This window comes from Scyliorhinus canicula, chromosome 8, assembly GCF_902713615.1.
Source record: "Scyliorhinus canicula chromosome 8, sScyCan1.1, whole genome shotgun sequence".
Taxonomy (NCBI): domain Eukaryota; kingdom Metazoa; phylum Chordata; class Chondrichthyes; order Carcharhiniformes; family Scyliorhinidae; genus Scyliorhinus; species Scyliorhinus canicula.
Genome location: NC_052153.1, coordinates 2,911,094 through 2,926,384, shown reverse-complemented (window position 1 = coordinate 2,926,384; position 15,291 = coordinate 2,911,094). Strand labels below are relative to the sequence as shown.

Below are 15,291 nucleotides of genomic sequence, written 5' to 3'. Positions count from 1 at the left end.
TCCAATCCTATTTTCCAGCACTTGGTCCATAGCCCTGTCTGCTCTGACGTTTCAAGAGCTCATCGAAATGCTTCTTAAATGTTGAGGGTTCCTGCGTCTCCCACCCTTTCAGGCAGCGAGTTCCGGATTCCCACCGCCCTCTGGGTGGAAAGGTTTTTCCTCAAACTCCCTGTAAACCTCCAACCCCTGACCTCAAATCTTTCCCCTCTGGTTATTGACCCCGCTACCAAGGGGAAATGTTTCTTATTCTTTACCCTGTCTATGTCCTTCATAATCTTGTATCAGTTCCCCCCTCAGCCTTCTCTGCGCCAAGGAAAACAGCCCCAGCCTATCCAGACTATCTTCATAGCTGAAACGCACCAGCCCAGGCAACATCCTGGAGAATCCACTCTGCATCCTCTCCATTGCAACCACATATTTCCTATAGTGTGGTGACCAGAACCACACACAGTACTCTAGTTGTGCCCAAACCAAAGTTTTATACAACTCCACCATAACCTCCCTGCTCTTATATTCTATACCTCTGCAAATGCCTTTTTAACCACATTATCTTCCTGTCCTGCTGTCTTCAGGGATCTATGAACATGTCTCTCTGGCCCTATGTGTATCCTAGTGCCCTACGGTTCATTGGCGGCACGGTAGCACAGCGGTTAGCACAGTTACTTCACAGCGCCAGGGTCCCGGGTTCGATTCCCAGCTGCACGTTCTCCCCGTGTCTGCGTGGGTTTCCTCCGGGTGCTCCGGTTTCCTCCCACAGTCCAAAGACGTGCAGGTTAGGTGGATTGGCCATGCTAAATTGCCCTTAGTGACCAAAAATGTTAGGTGGGGTTACCAGGTTACGGGGATAGGGTGGAGGTGTGGGCTTAAGCAGTGAGCTCTTTCCAAGGGCTGGTACAGACTAGATGGGCCAAATGGTCTCCTTCTGCACTGTAAATTCTATGATTGTTTATTATTTCCTTGCCTTGTTAGTCCTGCCAAAATGCATCACCTCGCACTTTTCAGGGTTAAATTCCATTGATCACTGTTCTGTGACCGTGTGTTTGGAAAGTGCTTTGTTCAATCTGAATATCAGCAAGGACCCCTGTTCTGATTGCTACCCAGTGAGCCCGGATGTAAAGCCAGTGTCCCCCAAGCCCACTGAGAGGGCTGGGCTTGGCTGTGATGCCCCCTGTGACAGGGTCACTGTCGAGCAACAGATGGTGAATGTCAACATATAAAATGAGAGCCAACAACTGCACAGCCATAAAACTAGTCAATGTCTTCATGGGAGTGAGAGGCGGGAGGTTGGGTAGGACGCCGCAGAGAAACTCATTTATTCAGGGACAAGAAGCAACAGATTGGATTAAGTTTCCCACAGGAGAATCCTGACAGTGACTATTATTTGCCCTCATTAGAGCATCTGCCGTCGGGAGGGAAGGCCAGCTGGACAAGGTGACAGTTACTCAGGCTCCAAGCTGCCAGTCTGATGTAGAATGATTGTGTTGAGGGACTGTCTCTCCCTCTGAGGGATCACATCATCACTGCCCCCTCTCCCTCCTGCCACAAACCCGCCAGTCCACAGCTATCTGCTCAAATGAATCCCATCAAACCTGAATTTTCACCTGAATTCCTGTGAAAATCTTGCTGTTTTGTGAAAGCCAAAAGTTAAATGTTGAACTCAAGTCAACATGAATGAGCTGAGCTGTTGTTTTATTGAAGCACAAAGAGCTATCGGTGTGTAAGGCCCATCCCAACCAGCACACACTCAGCATCAGCACACACTCAGCATCAGCACACACTCAGCATCAGCACACACTCAGCACACACTCAGCACACACTCAGCATCAGCACACACTCAGCATCAGCACACACTCAGCAACCCAGCACACACTCAGCATCAGCACACACTCAGCATCAGCACACACTCAGCATCAGCACACACTCAGCATCAGCACACACTCACACCAGCACACACTCAGCACCAGCACACACTCAGCAACCCAGCACACACTCAGCATCAGCACACACTCACATCAGCACACACTCACATCAGCACACACTCAGCATCAGCACACACTCACATCAGCACACACTCAGCACACACTCAGCATCAGCACACACAGCACACACTCTCATCAGCACACACAGCACACACTCAGCATCAGCACACACTCACATCAGCACACTCACATCAGCACACACTCACATCAGCACACTCAGCATCAGCACACACTCACATCAGCACACACTCAGCATCAGCACACACTCAGCATCAGCACACACTCACATCAGCACACACTCAGCATCAGCACGCACTCACATCAGAGCACACACATCAGCACACACTCAGCATCAGCACACACTCAGCATCAGCACACACTCACATCAGCACACACTCACATCAGCACACACTCAGCATCAGCACGCACTCACATCAGAGCACACACATCAGCACACTCAGCATCAGCACACACTCAGCACACACTCAGCATCAGCACACACTCAGCACACACTCAGCATCAGCACACACAGCACACACACTCATCAGCACACACAGCACACACTCAGCATCAGCACACACTCACATCAGCACACTCACATCAGCACACACTCAGCATCAGCACACACTCACATCAGCACACACTCAGCATCAGCACACACTCACATCAGCACACACTCAGCATCAGCACACACTCAGCATCAGCACACACTCACATCAGCACACTCACATCAGCACACACTCACATCAGCACACTCAGCATCAGCACACACTCACATCAGCACACACTCAGCATCAGCACACACTCAGCATCAGCACACACTCACATCAGCACACACTCAGCATCAGCACGCACTCACATCAGAGCACACACATCAGCACACACTCAGCATCAGCACACACTCAGCATCAGCACACACTCACATCAGCACACACTCAGCATCAGCACGCACTCACATCAGAGCACACACATCAGCACACTCAGCATCAGCACACACTCAGCACACACTCAGCATCAGCACACACTCAGCACACACTCAGCATCAGCACACACAGCACACACACTCATCAGCACACACAGCACACACTCAGCATCAGCACACACTCACATCAGCACACTCACATCAGCACACACTCAGCATCAGCACACACTCACATCAGCACACACTCAGCATCAGCACACACTCACATCAGCACACACTCAGCATCAGCACACACTCAGCATCAGCACACACTCACATCAGCACACACTCACATCAGCACACACTCAGCATCAGCACACACGCACATCAGCACACACTCAGCATCGGCACACACTCAGATCAGCACACACTCACATCAGCACCCACTCAGCATCAGCACACACTCACATCAGCACACACTCAGCATCAGCACACACTCACATCAGCACACACACAGCTACCCAGCACACACACAGCTACCCAGCACACACTCACATCAGTACACACTCAGTTACCCAGTACACACTCAGCTACCCAGCACACACTCACATCAGCACACTCTCAGCATCAGCACACACTCACATCAGCACACTCTCAGCATCAGCACACACTCACATCAGCACACACTCACATCAGCACACACACAGCTACCCAGCACACACACAGCTACCCAGCACACACTCACATCAGTACACACTCAGTTAACCAGCACACACTCAGATCAGCACACTCTCAGCATCAGCACACACTCACATCAGCACACACTCACATCAGCACACACCCAGCTACCCAGCACACACTCAGCTACCCAGCACACACTCAGCTACCCAGCACACACTCAGCTACCCAGCACACGCTCAGCTACCCTGTACACACCCAGCTACCCAGCACACACTCAGCTACCCAGCACACACTCACATCAGCACACACTCAGCTACCCAGCACACACTCAGCATCAGCACACACTCAGCTACCCAGCACACACTCAGCTACCCAGCACACACTCAGCTACCCAGCACACACTCAGCTACCCAGCACACACACAGCTACCCAGCACACACTCAGCATCAGCACACACTCACATCAGCACACACTCACATCAGCACACACTCAGCATCAGCACACACTCACATCAGCACACACTCAGCACACACTCAGCATCAGCACACACAGCACACACTCTCATCAGCACACACAGCACACACTCAGCATCAGCACACACTCACATCAGCACACTCACATCAGCACACACTCACATCAGCACACACTCAGCATCAGCACACACTCAGCATCAGCACACACTCAGCATCAGCACACACTCAGCATCAGCACACACTCACATCAGCACACACTCAGCATCAGCACGCACTCACATCAGAGCACACACATCAGCACACACTCAGCATCAGCACACACTCAGCACACACTCAGCATCAGCACACACTCAGCACACACTCAGCATCAGCACACACAGCACACACTCTCATCAGCACACACAGCACACACTCAGCATCAGCACACACTCACATCAGCACACTCACATCAGCACACACTCAGCATCAGCACACACTCACATCAGCACACACTCAGCATCAGCACACACTCACATCAGCACACACTCAGCATCAGCACACACTCAGCATCAGCACACACTCACATCAGCACACACTCACATCAGCACACACTCAGCATCAGCACACACGCACATCAGCACACACTCAGCATCGGCACACACTCAGATCAGCACACACTCACATCAGCACACACTCAGCATCAGCACACACTCACATCAGCACACACTCAGCATCAGCACACACTCACATCAGCACACACACAGCTACCCAGCACACACACAGCTACCCAGCACACACTCACATCAGTACACACTCAGTTACCCAGTACACACTCAGCTACCCAGCACACACTCACATCAGCACACTCTCAGCATCAGCACACACTCACATCAGCACACTCTCAGCATCAGCACACACTCACATCAGCACACACTCACATCAGCACACACACAGCTACCCAGCACACACACAGCTACCCAGCACACACTCACATCAGTACACACTCAGTTACCCAGCACACACTCAGATCAGCACACTCTCAGCATCAGCACACACTCACATCAGCACACACTCACATCAGCACACACCCAGCTACCCAGCACACACTCAGCTACCCAGCACACACTCAGCTACCCAGCACATGCTCAGCTACCCTGTACACACCCAGCTACCCAGCACACACTCAGCTACCCAGCACACACTCACATCAGCACACACTCAGCTACCCAGCACACACTCAACATCAGCACACACTCAGCTACCCAGCACACACTCAGCTACCCAGCACACACTCAGCTACCCAGCACACACTCAGCTACCCAGCACACACACAGCTACCCAGCACACACTCACATCAGCACACACTCAGCATCAGCACACACTCAGCTACCCAGCACACACTCAGTTACCCAGCACACGCTCAGCTACCCAGCACACGCTCAGCTACCCTGTACACACTCAGCTACCCAGCACACACTCAGCATCAGCACACACTCAGCTACCCAGCACACACTCAGCTACCCAGCACACACTGACACCAGTACACACTCACATCAGCACACACTCAGCATCAGTACACACTCACATCAGCACACACTCACATCAGCACACACTCAGCATCAGCACACACTCACATCAGCACACACTCACATCAGCACACACTCAGCATCAGCACACACGCACATCAGCACACACTCAGCATCGGCACACACTCAGATCAGCACACACTCACATCAGCACACACTCAGCATCAGCACACACTCACATCAGCACACACTCAGCATCAGCACACACTCACATCAGCACACACACAGCTACCCAGCACACACACAGCTACCCAGCACACACTCACATCAGTACACACTCAGTTACCCAGTACACACTCAGCTACCCAGCACACACTCACATCAGCACACTCTCAGCATCAGCACACACTCACATCAGCACACTCTCAGCATCAGCACACACTCACATCAGCACACACTCACATCAGCACACACACAGCTACCCAGCACACACACAGCTACCCAGCACACACTCACATCAGTACACACTCAGTTAACCAGCACACACTCAGATCAGCACACACTCAGCATCAGCACACACTCACATCAGCACACACTCACATCAGCACACACCCAGCTACCCAGCACACACTCAGCTACCCAGCACACACTCAGCTACCCAGCACACACTCAGCTACCCAGCACATGCTCAGCTACCCTGTACACACCCAGCTACCCAGCACACACTCAGCTACCCAGCACACACTCACATCAGCACACACTCAGCTACCCAGCACACACTCAACATCAGCACACACTCAGCTACCCAGCACACACTCAGCTACCCAGCACACACTCAGCTACCCAGCACACACTCAGCTACCCAGCACACACACAGCTACCCAGCACACACTCACATCAGCACACACTCAGCATCAGCACACACTCAGCTACCCAGCACACACTCAGTTACCCAGCACACGCTCAGCTACCCAGCACACGCTCAGCTACCCTGTACACACTCAGCTACCCAGCACACACTCAGCATCAGCACACACTCAGCTACCCAGCACACACTCAGCTACCCAGCACACACTGACACCAGTACACACTCACATCAGCACACACTCAGCATCAGTACACACTCACATCAGCACACACTCACATCAACACACATTCAGCATCAGCACACACTCACATCAGCACACACTCACACCAGCACACACTCAGCTACCCAGCACACACTCACATCAGCACACACACAGCTACCCAGTACACACTCAGCTACCCAGCACACACTCACATCAGCACACACTCAGCTACCCAGCACACACTCAGCTACCCAGCACACACTCAGCTACCCAGCACACACTCACATCAGCACACACTCAGCTACCCAGCACACACTCAGCTACCCAGCACACACTCAGCTACCCAGCACACACTCACATCAGCACACACTCAGCTACCCAGCACACACTCAGCTACCCAGCACACACTCACATCAGCACACACTCAGCTACCCAGCACACACTCAGCTACCCAGCACACGCTCAGCTACCCAGCACACACTCAGCTACCCAGCACACGCTCAGCTACCCAGTACACACTCACATCAGCACACACTCAGCTACCCCGTACACACTCAGCTACCCTGTACACACCCAGCTACCCAGCACACACTCAGCATCAGCACACACTCAGCTACCCTGTACACACACAGCTACCCAGTACACACTCAGCTACCCTGTACACACACAGCTACCCTGTACACACCCAGCTACCCAGCACACACTCAGCATCAGCACACACTCAGCTACCCAGTACACACCCAGCTACCCAGCACACACTCAGCATCAGCACACACTCAGCTACCCAGCACACACTCAGCTACCCTGTACACACACAGCTACCCAGTACACACTGACACCAGTACACACTCACATCAGCACACACTCACATCAGCACACACTCAGCTACCCAGCACACACTCAGCTACCCAGCACACACTGACACCAGTACACACTCACATCAGCACACACTCAGCATCAGTACACACTCTCATCAGCACACACTCAGCATCAGCACACACTCACATCAGCACACACTCAGCATCAGCACACACTCACATCAGCACACACTCACATCAGCACACACTCAGCTACCCAGCACACACTCAGCATCAGCACACACACAGCTACCCAGTACACACACAGCTACCCAGCACACACTCAGCATCAGCACACACTCAGCTACCCAGTACACACACAGCTACCCAGTACACACTCACATGAGCACACACTCAGCTACCCAATACACACTCAGCTACCCAGCACACACTCACATCAGCACACACTCAGCTACCCAGCACACACTCAGCTACCCAGCACACACTCAGCATCGGCACACACTCAGCATCAGCGCACACTCAGCTACCCAGCACACACTCAGCTACCCAGCACACACTCAGCTACCCAGCACACACTCAGCTACCCAGCACACACTCAGCATCGGCACACACTCAGCATCAGCGCACACTCAGCTACCCAGCACACACTCAGCTACCCAGCACACACTCAGCTACCCAGCACACACTCAGCTACCCAGCACACACTCAGCTACCCAGCACACACTCAGCTACCCAGCACACACTCAGCTACCCAATACACACTCAGCTACCCAGCACACACTCACATCGGCACACACTCAGCTACCCAGCACACACTCAGCTACCCAGCACACACTCAGCTACCCAGCACACACTCACATCAGCACACACTCAGCTACCCAATACACACTCAGCTACCCAGCACACACTCACATCAGCACACACTCAGCTACCCAGCACACACTCACATCGGCACACACTCAGCTACCCAGCACACACTCACATCGGCACACACTCAGCTACCCAGCACACACTCAGCTACCCAGCACATACTCAGCTACCCAGCACACACTCACATCGGCACACACTCAGCTACCCAGCACACACACAGCTACCCAGCACACACTCAGCTACCCAGCACACATTCACACCAGCAGCTAGTGCTTCTCACATATGGCTTTAAACAGAGTCTAAAACTTGCTGCTGTCTGGGGAAACAGAAAGTGCCGTGTTTATAAATCCACAACACTTCCAGACAGGTTGTTGGAACAACAAAACACAGCAGCAGCCAGGTCGAGAGTTAGCGGATAATGAAGGCTGGATGGTTCTTACCGAGTCCTGGGTGGAAGGGACCGGGATTAATCAATCACCGCGACCTGGGAGAGATGCTTCTTTAGATCTTGCACCAGCCGCATTACAAACACTCCTCCAACTGCAAACCTTCCTGTTGCTCCAGTTCTGGGGGCTGAATTAACGCCAGGAATGAAGCTGAACGTTGTGGGCTATGGGCAACACAGACTGGGAGGTTTGTAAAGGCAGCCTGTCTCTCTGTGTCTGTCTCTCTGTGACTCTGTGTGTCTCTGTGCCTCTCTGTGTGTCTCTCTGTGTCTCTCTCTCTGTGTCTCTGTGCCTCTCTGTCTCTCTGTGTGTCTCTGTGCCTCTCTGTCTCTCTGTGTCTCTCTCTCTGTGCCTCTCTGTCTCTCTGTGTGTCTCTCTTTGCCTCTCTGTGACTCTGTCTGTGCCTCTCTGTGCCTCTCTGTCTCTCTGTGTCTCTCTCTCTGTGCCTCTCTGTCTCTCTGTGTGTCTCTCTTTGCCTCTCTGTGACTCTGTCTGTGCCTCTCTGTGACTCTGTCTGTGCCTCTCTGTGTGTCTCTCTGTGTGTCTCTGTCTGTGTCCCTGTGCCGCTCTGTCTCCCTGTGTCTCTCTGTGTGTCTCTCTGTGCCTCTCTGTGACTCTGTCTGTGCCTCTCTGTCTGTCTGCCACACAATGAACAGCAAGAGGCTGCCCTGGATATTCAGCAGCATCTCCACTCCATGGAGCAGGGGCCGCCTATCAGTGTGGGGCAGCTCCACCTCCCTCTCCCTCAGTGTTTGCTGCAGGGCTGCACAAAGCCCAGTTATTCCCCCGGCTCTCAATGTACCGGGACACCATCAGCTGAACCTGTTGGCACAGGGCTAGAGTCATCTTTACCCTCTCCCTGGTGGGGGTTTGCTGTGGGGAGGTTCAGGCTGGCTTTGTACTGAAGGCTTGTACAGAAACCCTGATGGGTGAGAGATGGGTGGAGGGGGATGGTGTCTGCAGAATGATATGAGCTGGTGGCGACTGTAATTAAAGGGCATAAACAGGGGAGCATCAGCCAAGCACCCAAGTGGGAGGCTCGGAGATTTTTTTTTTAATGCCAAAAATTCTTAGGACATGAAGAGCCTGAGTCAGGGTTGGGGGCAGAATCTCCAACAGTGAGTGAATGAATATGTGATAAGTAATTTAAAATGTTAAACAGGTGTCACTGGCCGAACGTCCTGGTTGGCAGAGGCAAAGGTGGACCATGTCAAAGGCAGGAGAGGAGTCCCTGTGGTTTGCCACTGTGTTTATCCCTGTCACTTCAGTTCTCAATTGCACCCATGACAGACTAGACACTCCAAATCTGCCACCAATCTTCCACATTGTAGGAAATGAATTAATGAGACTTCTGACCCAACTGAGTCTGACCTGGATTTCGATCAGTGTTGTCTGCCTCCTGTAGGGCAAGTGGGAAATTACATGAGCAGGCCACTGGAGTTCCCACAAACACCCAAAAGCCACATCCCAGAAATATTAATCTAAGAATTACAAATAGCATCCTCTCTGCGTTTAATTTCTTTGAAGATGCAACACGGAGAACCTTTAACTGCAGTCAGGCCCATATAATTTCAGGGGGGGGGGGGGCGATTTTACTTGTGAAAAAATGTGTTGTCAGAAATCAACAGCTTCTGGAATTAAAAGTTGTGGCTTTTCCCCGCTAGGGTTACAAGGTCATTGTAAACAGGTCAGTCTGTTCGCAAAATAGATCCATGAAAAAGAAAGATGACCAATCATCTCGAACGTTTGAAACCTGCACACACTTTTTTAAAAAAGCAAGTGAAGCAATTGCTGTTGAAGACTGTGTCCATTTCTGGTGACGGTCCACTGATATAGCAATCAGTTCCCATCGGCATCAAGTATTATTCCTCTGTCTGTGGAAACTAGTGTCATAAAGTAACTAGAGAGCTCATCTTGGAAACTGTAAACCCTGAAACTTGTCACCATGGCCATAGATTTGCAGTTTTCATGTAAAACATGAACAGAATTGTGTAAAATGGCTACCAGAAATCTGCAACATAATCCAGCATTCTCACACAATAAAAATGGAATTCAGTTAGTACGAACGTACAGAGTAGAAGCTGGAATAGGCCACTCGGCCCCTCGAGCCTGCTCTGCCGCTCAATAACATCATAGTTGATCTGATTGTAATCTTAACTCCATATTCCCACTCAACCCTGATAAACTATCACCCCCGCTTTGCTTATCAAGAATCTATCTAACCCGCCTTTGAAATATTCAACGACTCATCTTCCAACACCTTTTGAGGAAGATGTTCACTGTCCTGTGAGAGAAAAAAAATTCAAGTCACCTCTTACTCTCCTAAACTCCGATAGATACAAGTCTGACTGGTCCAATCTGTCCTTGTTAGACAACCTGCCCATTCCAGGTATTAGTCTAGTATCTTAATTAAGGTGACCAATGTGTTCACAGTTCTCCAGATGTGGGGCGTGATTCTCCGCTCCCCACGCCGGGTGGGAGAATCGCGGGAGGGCCGGGCAACTCATGACACGCCCCCCTGGCACCCCCCGTGATTCACCCACCCCCCGCTCGGATGAATCGCCGCTCGCCGGATGGGCCGAGCGGCCTGACGTTCCCGGCCGGTTCACGACGGCGGCAACCACACCTGGTCGCTGCCGTCGTGAACATGGGCGCCAAATGCTCATTTGTGGCTTGTGGGGGCGGAGAGGGGAGTAAGCACCACGGCCGTGCTCGGGAGGGGACTGGCCCGTGATCGGTGCCCACCGATCGTCGGGCCGGCGTCTCCAAATGACGCACTCTTTCCCCTCCGCCTCCCCGCAAGATCAAGCCGCCACATCTTGCGGGGCAGCGGAGGGCAACCGCGCATGCGTGGGTTGCAGCCGTCAGTCGTCGTGACGTCAGCCGCACATGCGCGGGTTGGAGCCGGCCAACCTACGCATGCGCGGCTGACGTCACTTACGCGCCGCCGTCACGTCATTCTCGGCGCGCCGCCTTGATGTAAGTGTCAAGGCCCGGCGGCCGAGAGTTACAGAGCGCCGCACCTAGCCCCCCGGGTGGGGGTGAATAAGGTGCGAGGTGCAGCCTTCAAGGTCGTCGTGAAACACGGCTGAATTCACGACGGCCTTCCCGATTCCACGCGGGAGCGGAGAATTCCGCCCGTGGTCTCACTAATGCACTGTGTAACCAAAGTATAACTTTCCTAATTTTGTATTCAATTTACCTCACAAATAAACAATAATATTCTATTAGCTCACCTAATTACTTGCTGTATCCGTATACACCTTTTATTATTCATGCACTAGGACACCCAGATCCCTCTGCACGTCAGAGTTCTGCAACTTTTCATCATTTAGATAATAGGGTTAGTTTTTATTCTTCCTGCAAAAATGGCCAATTGCACATTTTCCCACATTACACTCCATTCTCCAGATCCTTGTCCACTTAACCTATCACCATCCTCTTGTAGCCTTCATCTGTCCTGTGCACAATTATCTTTCCAGTCTCCATCAGAAAATTTAGCAACTATACTTTCATCCAAGTCATTTAAATAAGTTATATAATGTTGAGGCCCCAGTACTGATCCCAGTGGAACGCTATTCATTACATCCCGACAAGCAGAAAATGACCCATTTACACCTACTCTCTGTTTCCTGTTGGCTAGCCAATCTCCAACTCATGTCAATATGATGACCCCTACGCCATGAACTTTTATTTACTGCAACAACCTTTAATGTTGCATCTTATCCAATGCCTTCCGGAAATCTAAGTACAGTACATCCACTGGTTCCCCTTTATCCACAACACATGTGACTTCTTCAAAGAACTCCAATAAATTGTCCAAGAGGCCTTCCTGTTTATTTCCTTTTATCTTATTTGATTATTTTGGTCTGTGGGCCCATAATCGGGATGTGCCTTTAAGCACAAGACTCAAAGTTGAAGCAACCTGCATGCCAGGACACTGTGTTCCCAGGTTTTGTATTTTGGAAAGGAGAAACCAGACTCCTCGGCACCGAGTGGATCTTAGGAACCAGCTTGGGAGGGAGTTGGTTTGATTGGTTAACTGGAAACTGGTGGATTGTCCAGGGACAGTGTTCCCCTGAAAATGGCCATTGATTGGTTCCTGTGGGATGCTTTCTGAGAGAACTTAGCATAATTGTTTAGACCTTTGAAGTGAAAGGAACACTGTCTCTCTCTCTCTCTCCTCCTTGCTGGAGTGAAAGAACCGCTCCATTATTCTGAAATTAGTGAGTGCCCAGCACAACCTTTGTGTTGTGGGCCAGGGTTTAGAGAACCCCAAAGTGTATCATGGAGTTCACCTGACCCACAACTTTTACTAGATTGTGGTATGGGGAGCACACGGCCCACTCTACAGGTGTGGTACAGCAGAAATGGAAAAGTATTTTTTAAAGCAAAATAATGTTTATTCTATGAACTCAAGTTAACCTTTTTAAAACATAGTGAACATCTTAGCAACCATTAATTCAAATACAACTCCCAAAGAATACAACTCTAAATAATCGGTAAGCTGTCCTTTTAACATCCAGAAGACATAAAAAACAAACTTTTAACAGAAGCACATCAGGATAAAGTCACTACTGAGAGCAGTTATTAGTTTTAAATCACCAAAAGATCGATTTACATTCTTTAGATTACAGAGAGAGAGACTCATACACCTTCTGGCTGTGACTGCAGCTGTCCAGCTCTGAAAATGAAACTAAAAACACACACTGCAGCAAACAGTCTAAAACAAAAGTAAAAAGCTGACAGACAGCCCAGCTCCACCCACTCTCTGACATCACTAATAAACACCCATTTCTTAAAGGTACTCTCACATGACACTTTGCAACAAACCTGAAACGATGCTGTGGCTGCAGAAAAGTAGACAACTTTGCCAGAGAAAATCATCTCAGGGGCGACACGGTGGCACAGTGGTTAGCACTGCTGCCTCATAGCATCAGAGACCCGGGTTCAATTTCAGTCTTAAGTGACTGTCAGTGTGGAGTTTGCACTTTCTCCCCTTGTCCGCGTGGGTTTCTTCCGGGTGCTCCGGTTTCCTCCCACAGTTCAAAGATGTGCAGGTTAGGTGGATTGGCCGTGATAAATTGCCCCTTAAGTGTCCAGGGATGTACAGGTTAGGTGGGGTTATGGGGTTGCAGGGATATGGCAGGAGCCATATCTCTTTCAATGGGTCAGTGCAGACCCGTTGGGCTGAATGGCCTCCTTCTGTACTGTAGGGATTCTATGAAGCCTAGAAGAAAGAAATATCAAAATAAAAACCTGAACTTCAGAAAGAACTTCAGAAAGACATTAACTGGAATTGACCTTCCAGGGTGTCAATGGCAATGGGTTAAACATGATTCCCTTTCACAAAACCATGTGTTTTTAAAATAAATTTAGAGTACCCAATTCATTTTTTCCAATTAAGGGGCAATTTAGCATGTTCAATCCACCCATCTTGCACATCTTTGTGTTGTGGGGGCGAAACCCACGTAAACACGGGGAGAACGTGCAAACTCCACACGGACCACTGTCACTACCCAGCACTGGGATTGAACCTGGGACCTCGGCGCCATGAGGCAGCAGTTCTACCCAGTGCGCCACCGTGCTAACCTTACAAAACCATGTTGACTCTGCCCGATTGCCTTGGATTTTTCTATATGGCCTCTTATAATGTCTGCAAAATATCTTCTTACATTTTCCCTATGACTGATGTTAAGCTAACTGGCCTGTCTCTCTGTCTCCCTCTCTTTTTGAATAAAGGAGCTATTTTTCAACCTAATGGAATCTTCCCCGAATATTGGAAAATTAAAACCAGTTCATCAACTATGTCACCAGCCATTTCTTTTAAGACCCATGGATGAAGTCCATCAGGACCTGGGGACTTGTCAGCCTGCAGCTGCAATAATATTCTCAGTACCACTTCCTTGGTGATTGTAATTTTCTTCCCTCCCTTCCATTTCCTGATTGACAGCAATTATGGGATGTTGTGGGATGTTGTGGGATGTGGGATGTTATGGGATGTTGTGGGATGTAAACCAATGAATCTGTTTTTCATATTTCTTAATTATTTTGTTTTTCGAATAAATAAACTTCTCCTTAGTGCAAAATTGTTTTTATTTCAACAGTACATGGTCACATCTCACATAAATGCGTCACAATGCTTCACATAAGGTTACTTTTGAGCTTAAAAATTACTGCTGTTAGGAAGCCAGGCATGGCAACCATTCTACAATGGCAACATGCAACCAACAGTAATTCAATGAACATCCAACTTTGGTCGTGTCATTGATCAAGAAAAGAATGCTGATTGCAAAAATGGTCAAACGACAGAGTTAAAGGCTCTGTATCTGAATGGATGAATTTTTAGCCGGATAGAAATAACTATGAATGAGCTGATAGCCATTACAGAGACATGGTTGCAAGGTGACCAAGGCTAGGACCTGAATGTTGAAGGATATTTAACATTTCAAAAAGACAGGAAGCTAGGAAAAGATGGTGGAGTAGCTCTCCTAAATGAGGATGTCTTAGTCGTCGTAAGGGATGACCTCAGCTCAAAAAAGCAAGAT

At 50.0% G+C, this 15,291-nt stretch overlaps 1 protein-coding gene and 1 long non-coding RNA gene across 2 annotated transcripts in view; one reads left to right on the top strand and one right to left on the bottom strand.

Annotated features, from left to right (window-relative positions):
• Positions 1 to 8,860, bottom strand: part of LOC119970054 (MOB kinase activator 3B) — a 148,719-nt gene extending 139,859 nt beyond the window's left edge. The window contains exon 1 of the mRNA XM_038804013.1: positions 8,738 to 8,860. The gene's annotated coding sequence lies outside the window, so the exon portion shown is untranslated. The remainder of the gene's footprint in view (positions 1 to 8,737) is intronic.
• Positions 8,556 to 14,832, top strand: LOC119970056. The gene is made up of 2 exons (XR_005461535.1): positions 8,556 to 8,930; positions 14,486 to 14,832. It is a non-coding gene; the product is annotated as an uncharacterized LOC119970056 (long non-coding RNA).
• Positions 14,833 to 15,291: the final 459 nt, after the last annotated feature.